Source organism: Suncus etruscus, chromosome 4, assembly GCF_024139225.1.
Source record: "Suncus etruscus isolate mSunEtr1 chromosome 4, mSunEtr1.pri.cur, whole genome shotgun sequence".
Classification (NCBI taxonomy): domain Eukaryota; kingdom Metazoa; phylum Chordata; class Mammalia; order Eulipotyphla; family Soricidae; genus Suncus; species Suncus etruscus.
The window spans coordinates 64,425,425-64,433,675 of record NC_064851.1 but is presented as its reverse complement, the minus strand read 5'-3'; the positions used below and the strand labels follow the sequence as shown (position 1 = coordinate 64,433,675).

The following is an 8,251-nucleotide window of genomic DNA, read 5'->3' as shown; positions in this document are numbered from 1 at the left end:
GGGGATAGAACCAGGGTCCGTCCTAGCCTAGCGCACGTAAGGCAGACATCTTATGGCCTGTGCCACCGCTCTGCCCCCTAATATTGTCAGTTTTATCTAGACTAGTCATTGCATAATCTTTTTAGCTACTTATTAAATTTATATATATATATATATATATATATATATATATATATATATATATATATATATATAAACTAGTGCTCGTTTTCGGCAGCACATATACTAAAATTGGAACGATATAGAGAAGAGGAGATTAGCATGGCCCCTGGGCAAGGATGACATACAAATTCGTGAAGCGTTCCATATTTAAAATAATAAAACTAAAAAAAACATAAACAGTTTACTACATGCTATGTACCTTGTAATATCCAATAACTTATATTGCTGTCTAAAACTTATGAGTTATGTTCAATGCATATATTCCAAATTTTAGAGGGAGAAGTTGTGACAGATCATGTGAATTTCATTGACAATGCTTTGAAATTAGATTAATCTAAAGTTACTTATCCACCCTAGGCTCTCTGCCACATCCATCTCAGAACCACTAGGGAAAAAAAATAATTTTGGGCTGGAGATATAGCATGGAGGTAAGGCATTTGCCTTTCATGCAGGTCCGTGGGTCGAATCCCGGCATCCCATATAGTCCCCTGAGCCTGCCAGTAGTGATTTCTGAGCATAGAGCCAGGAGTAACCCCTGAGTGCTGCCAGGTGTGACCCAAACCTCTCCCTCAAAAAAAAAAAAAAAAAAAAAAAAAAAGCTAAGTTTTCAGGGTATGATGTGATATTTTTTGGTTTAAAATATTTTTAAATTTTATTTTATGTTATTTTGAGTGAGGATCTACACTCAATGATGCTCAGGGGTTACTCTTAGATCTTCCCTTAGGAATTACTCTTACCAATGGTTTCTGTGGACCATACGTATGTTGGCTGTGTGCACGGCAAGCACACTTACCCACCAGCTATTCTATTTCTCCAGCCTTGATGTAATTTCTTACACACTTCATTTTATACCTCAAGAACTTATTTTCACAAAACTATTTGTGGATCTGTGCTATCTATTTCTAAATTTATTTTCCTATAGTTTACTTTTAGTTTTTTTTTAATCACCAAAGTAGATGTTTTTTAATATTGCATTAGCATTCCAGCTATCTCATTTTGCCAGTACTAAATTGGCTCATTTTCTCCTCAACAGTTCAGTACACTGACCAAGCACAATAGTCTGTGTGATTTGCTAAATTGAGTCACTTGTGCTGTTATTTATGTTTATTGTAACTGCTATTTACATGGCAAGCTATAATCTTGATTTACAATGATAGTATTAATTGACTTCATTTGACTGTGTACCTTAACTCTACATAATTTGCCTATAAATTTTCAGAACCTTATTGTGTTGTTTAGAGTGGGAGTTTCATGACCATATTTTGCAAGACTACTCTATTGATGTTTCTTCTGCTAATTGGCTGTGTATAGTGCAGAGTTTAACCTCACAGAAAGGTTTACAATTTTCTTCCTAAATGAAATTATTCTTTATCCTTTCTTGGCAAAATTTAGTTTTCCTATTGCGTTCTAAATCACAAGGATCTGAGACTACTAGTTTCCACCTGTGGCCAGAAAAATATCACCATTCAGTCTTAAACAAAAGTTCCCACGTATATCTAATTTACTAATTGAAAATAACTTACTAATAGAAAAAGCAGCAATCAAAAAAAAAGTTGCATGGTCTTTTTAAGCTCTCTGCAGCTGTTAATTTTAATGACTGGCATTAACTACTTTAGACTCAAGGCCAAAATTCCTTTATATGTGCAGTATTTTTATACATGCAACTTTTCATTAAAAGAAATGGTGTGTGATTTTATTTAATGGTATATGTTGCCAAGAACATTTCATCCTGTTGTCCAAGATGGGGTGTGCATGATGGAAAATTTGTTTGTAAATTATACAATAATTCTAAACTAGAGTGCACGTAGTTAAGATGAGGATAGAGTATGAAAATGTATTTAAATTACATTAAACTACAGAAACTACATTCTACAAATAACTGGGACACATTTGGTGTTTTATAACCTGGTATTGATCAAAGTGTTGCTTCCCTTCCAGTTCATATCCTTAAAATGAGTACTTTGTGATAACAAAAATTCTTTGGCTTTGAATGCACTGGATTGTGGTAATAAATATGGGATGGTGGAGAGGAAGAAAATGAGGGAAGGAATGAAGGATGACGTGCTAGAATAGTGGTAAGAGTCTTGGGCATTCTGCTATTAATGTCCAGGCTTTACTTTTATACACGTAACCATTGTGAAACTTCAAGTACAATACCAATTTTAAGTTAAAAAATAACTTTTAAATTAATTTCCAATATATATTTAATCTTAAGGTGTGATAAAGTTTTTAAAAATTTATTACATTAAGCAGCAATTTTAAATTTTATATACATTTCTTGATAATATTTGCCTGTTATATGCCAATAATATCCATTCAAACTTGAAAATACATTTCCTACTAATTAATCTTATTAGTATAATCTTATATTGTAAATGCTATGGTGATATATTACTCCATACCCTCTGTATTCTAGAGGTGAGTTCATTTACTAGGTCAAATAAGCTATAAATTCAACCAACTATGATCACTTTTATATCATGTTTCTTTTCAGCTGAATTTAATTGCCATAAGATTGATTTTATATGACACTTTTCAGTCATATCTTATGATTTTGAAATTGTGATAATGTAGCTACTTTGCAAGAAAATTGTGTATAAAAGAATATTAAACACAAATTTTCCGAACCCAATTCAGATTTACAGAATTTATACTTCTTTTTTTTTTTTTTGGACTTGGTAAATTCAAATTTTTTTTTGCATTGTTTCTTTTTCTTTTTTTTTCTCTTTATTTGAATATCTTGATTACATAAATGATTGTGATAAGGTTTCAGTCATATAAAGATCACCCCTCTTCACCAGTGCAACATTCCCGCCACCAAAGTCCCAAATCTCCCTCCATCCCACCCCACCCCCACCTGTACTCCAGACAGGCTTTCCAGTTCCCTCATTCATTCACTTGATTATGGTAGTTCTCAGTGTAGTTATAACTGTGCTCACTACTCTTGTGGTGAGCTTCATGGAGTGAGCTGGTGTTCCAGCTCTCCTCTAATTGTCTCTGAGGATTGTTACAAAAATGACTTTTATTTTTCTTAAAACCCATAGATGAGTGAGACTATTCTGCGTCTCTCTCTCTCCCTCTGACTTATTTCACTGAGCATGATAGATTCCATGTACATCCATGTATAGGAAAATTTCATGACTTCATCTCTCCTGATGGCTGCATAATATTCCATTGTGTATATGTACCACAGTTTCTTTAGCCATTCATCTGTTGAAGGGCATCTTGGTTGTTTCCAGAGCCTGGCTATTGTGAATAGTGCTGCAATAAATATAGGTGTGAGAAAGAGGTTTTTGTATTGTATTCTTGTGCTCCTAGTGTATATCCCTAGGAGTGGAATAGCTGGGTCGAATGGGAGCTCAATTTCCAGTTTTTGAAGAAACCTCCATATCGCTTTCCATAGAGGCTGTACTAGATGGCATTCCAACCAGCAGTGGATAAATGTTCCTTTCTCTCCACATCCCCGCCAGCACTGATTGTTCTCATTCTTTGTGCTGTGCGCCAATCTCTGTGGTGTGAGGTGGTATCTCATCATTGTTTTGATTTGCATCTCTCTGATGATTAGTGACGAGGAGCAATTTTTCATGTGTCTTTTGGCCATTTGTATTTCTTTTTTATCAAAGTGTCTGTTCATTTCTTCTCCCCATTTTTTGATGGGATTAGATGTTTTTTTTTTTTTTGTAAAGTTCTGTCAGTGCCCTGTATATTTTGGATATTAGCCCCTTATCTGAAGGATGTTGGGTGAATAGTTTCTCCCACTCAGTGGGTGACTCTTGTATCCTGGGCACTATTTCTTTTGAGGTGCAGAAGCTTCTCAGCTTAATGTATTCCCATCTGTTAATCTCTGCTTCCACTTGTTTGGAAAGTGCAGTTTCCTCCTTGAAGGTACCTTTAGTCTCAATGTCATGGAGTGTTTTACCGACGTGTTGTTCTATATACCTTATGGTATCTGGTCTGATATCAAGGTCTTTAATCCATTTGGATTTTACCTTCGTACATGATGTTAACTGGGGGTCTATGTTCGCTTTTTTGCAAGTCACTAACCAGTTCTGCCAGCACCACTTGTTGAAGAGATTTTCTCTGCTCCACTTAGGATTTCTTGCTCCTTTGTCAAAAATTAGGTAATTGTATGCCTGGGGAATGTTCTCTGAGAACTCAAGCCTATTCCACTGATCTGAGGGTCTGTTTTTATTCCAATACCATGCTGTTTTAATAACTATTGCTTTGTAGTACAGTTTAAAGTTGGGGAAAGTAATTCCTCCCATTTTCCTTTTCCTTAGGAGTGCTTTAGCTATTCGAGGGTGTTTATTGTTCCAGATGAACTTCATAAGTGTTTGATCCACTTCTTTGAAGAATGTCATGGGTATTTTTAAGGGGATCAATTAAATCTGTATAATGCTTTGGGGAGTATTGCCATTTTAATGATGTTAATCCTGCCAAGCCATGAGCAGGGTAAGTGTTTCCATTTCCGTGTGTCCTCTCTTATTTCTTGGAGCAGAGCTTTATAGTTTTCTTTGTATAGGTCCTTGAAGTCTTTGGTCAAGTTGACTCCAAGATATTTGAGTTTGTGTGGCACTATTGTGAATGGGATTGCTTTCCTGACTTCCATCTCTTCCCTATTATTATTGGTGTATAAAAAGGCCATTGATTTCTGTAGGTTGATTTTGTAGCCTGCCACCTTGCTATATGAATCTATTGTTTCTAGAAGCTTTTTGGTAGAGTCTTTAGGGTTTTCTAAGTAGAGTATCATGTCATCTGCAAACAATGAGAGCTTGACTTCTTCCTTTCCTATCTGAATTCCCTTGATATCTTTTTCTTGCCTGATCGCTATTGCAAGAACTTCCAGTACTATGTTGAAGAGGAGTGGTGAGAGCGGACAGCCTTGTCTTGTACCCGAATTTAGAGGAAAGGCTTTTAGTTTTTCTCCATTGAGGATAATATTTGCCATTGGATTGTGGTAGATGGCTTCAACTAGATTGAGAAAGGTTCCTTCCATTCCCATCTTGCTGAGAGTTTTGATCAAGAATGGGTGTTGGACCTTATCAAATGCTTTCTCTGCATCTATTGATATGATCATGTGATTTTTATTTTTCTTGTTGTTGATGTTGTGTATGATGTTAATAGATTTACGGATGTTAAACCATCCTTGCATTCCTGGGATGAAGCCTACTTGGTCATAGTGTATGATCTTCTTGATGATGCATTGGATCCTATTTGCCAGGATTTTGTTGAAGATCTTTGCATCAGAATTCATCAGGGATATTGGTCTGTAATTTTCTTTTTTGGCAGCATTTCTGTCTGGTTTTGGTATCAAGGTAATGTTGGCTTCATAAAGGCTGTTTGGGAGAGTTCCCTTTTTTTCAATTTCATGGAAGAGTCTGGCTAGGATTGTAGGTAGCTCCTCTTGAAATATTTGAAAAAATTCATTAGGAAAACTATCTGGGCCTGGGCTTTTCTTTTTTGGTAGATGTTTGATTACAGTTTCAATTTCCTCAGTAGTGATGGGGGTGTTTAGATATGCTACATCCTCCTTACTTAAATGTGGAAGGTTATAAGTGTCCAAGAATTTTTCCATTTCTTCTAGGTTCTCATGTTTTGTAGCATAAAGTTTCTCAAAGTAGCCTTTGATTATCCTTTGGATCTCTGCAATTTCTGTTGTGATCTCCCCCTTTTCATTTCTAATATGGGTTATCAGATTTCTCTCTCTCTCTTTCTTTGTGAGTTTTGCCAATGGTCTATTAATCTTGTTCATTTTTTCAAAGAACCAGCTTCTGCTTTCATTGATCTTTCGGATTGCTTTTTGGTTTTCCACTTCATTGAGTTCCCCTTTCAGCTTTATTATTTCCTTCTGTCTCCCTATTTTTGGTTCCTTCTGTTGGTCATTTTCTAATTGTTTAAGCTGCGACATTAAGTTATTCAGGTATGCTCCTTCTTCCTTCCTGATGTGTGCTTGTAGAGCTATAAATTTTCCTCTCAGGACTGTTTTTGTTGTGTCCCATAGATTCTGGCAGTTTGTGTCTTCATTATCATTTGTTTCCAGGAAAGTTTTGATTTCCTTTTTGATTTCATCTCGGACCCACTGGTTGTTCAGTAGCAGGGTGTTTAATTTCCAATTGTTAAAGTTTTTATTCTGTGTGGCTTTGTAGTTCACATCTAAATTCAGAGCTTTGTGGTCAGCAAAGGTAGCCTGCAAGATTTCTATCCTTTTGATCTTATGGAGGTATGTTTTATGTGTCAGCATGTAGTCTATTCTGGAGAATGACCCATGTACATTGGAAAAGAATGTGTACCCAGTTTTTTTGGGATGGAATGTCCTGTATATATCTACTAGTCCTCTTTCTTCCATAACTCTTTTCAGGGCTAGTATGTTTTTGTTGGGTTTCAGTCTGGTTGACCTATCAAGTGTTGATAGGGCTGTGTTGAAGTCTCCCACAATGATTGTGTTATTATTGATTTCTTCTTTCAGATTTGTCAGTAATTGCATTAGATAATTTGCTGGTCTCTCATTGGGTGCATATATGTTTAATAGTCTGATTTCTTCCTGTTGCACATATCCCTTGATTAGTACATAGTGTCCATTTTTGTCCCTTACCACTTTTCTGAGTATAAAGTTGGTGTCATCTGATATTAATATGGCCACCCCAGCTTTTTTCAGGGTATTGTTTGCTTGGATAATTTTCTTCCAACCTTTGATTTTGAGTCTATGTTTGTTCTGACTATTCAGATGTGTTTCTTGTAGGCAGCAGAAGGTTGGATTCATCTTTTTGACCCATTTTGCCACCCTGTGTCTTTTAATTGGTGAATTTAGTCCATTGACATTGAGGAAGATGATTGTCGTCGGATTTAATGTCATCTTTGTAGATAAGTTTGCTGTGTTTGTTGGTCTCTCTTGTCTTAGAGTAGACCTGTCAGTTTTTCCTTTAAGGCTGGTTTATCATCTGTGAAGTTTCTGAGCTGTTGTTTATCCATGAAGCTGTGTATTCTTCCTCCAAACCTGAATGTGAGTTGGGCTGGGTGCAGTATTCTTGGGGAGGCATTCATTTCATTCAATCTTGTCACAATATCCAACCACTGTCTTCTGGCCTTGAGAGTTTCTTGTGACATGTCTGCTGTAAGTCTTAGGGATGCTCCTTTGAATGTAATTTCCCTTTTTGATCTTGCTGCTTTCAGTATTCTATCCCTATGTATGGGATTTGTCATTGTAATGAGGATATGTCTTGGGGTGTTTTTCTTTGGGTCTCTTTTAGCTGGTATTCTTCGGGCATGCAGTATTTGATTGCATGTAGTCTTTAACTCTGGGAGTATCTCTTTGATGATGTCTTTGACAGTTGATTCTTCTTGGAGATCTCCTTCCTGGGTTTCTGGGACTCCAATGATTCTTATATTGTTTCTGTTGAGTTTATCAAAGACTTCTATTTTCATCTGTTCGCATGCCTTGAGTACATTTTCCATTGCCTGTTCATTTGTCTTAAGGTTCTTTTCCAATTTCTTCTGTTGTGTTGAGCTTTTCTGCATCTCATCTTCCAGTACTCCGATTCTCTCCTCAGCTGCTGATATCCTGTTGGCGAGGCTATCCATTGTGGTTTTCAGTTGAGCAACCGTATTTTTCAGATCTGTTATTTCAGTTTGGAGTTTTCTGATTTCTGTTTTTGTGTTCTCTTCAGATCGATCTATGCTCTTTTTGAGTTCTACAAACATATTCCATATTTCTATTCTAAACTCCTTATCTGAAAGGTTAATCAGGTGGTTGTAATTTATTAGATCAACTGAGCTTTCGTCTTCATTCTCTATGGATGGTGTTTGCCTGCGAGTTTTCCCATTGTCACGCTTGTAGTGTGATTTTTCCTGCATGTTGTGGTGGGGTTCATTGATTAGGAAGAGTTCGTGGCTGCAAAGGGAAACGAAGCGGCTGAGCGCTTCTGCTGCCTCTAGTTGAAAGTCCTCAGAGTGAACAAAGGCAGGGCAGGGCAGAGCGATCCTGCAGCCCCAGAATGCAGCTGCTCACCAGCTTCAAAATGCAGTTTTTTAGGGGTGCACCCCCTAGGCCCCTAAGGATACCTTCGGAAGTTCAGAAGCACAGTTTCAGGCA

General features: G+C 36.7%; 1 pseudogene; it reads left to right on the top strand.

The window, feature by feature from the left end:
- Positions 1 to 200: 200 nt before the first annotated feature.
- LOC126007459 (uncharacterized) lies at positions 201 to 313 on the top strand (annotated as a pseudogene).
- The last annotated feature ends 7,938 nt before the right edge of the window (positions 314 to 8,251 follow it).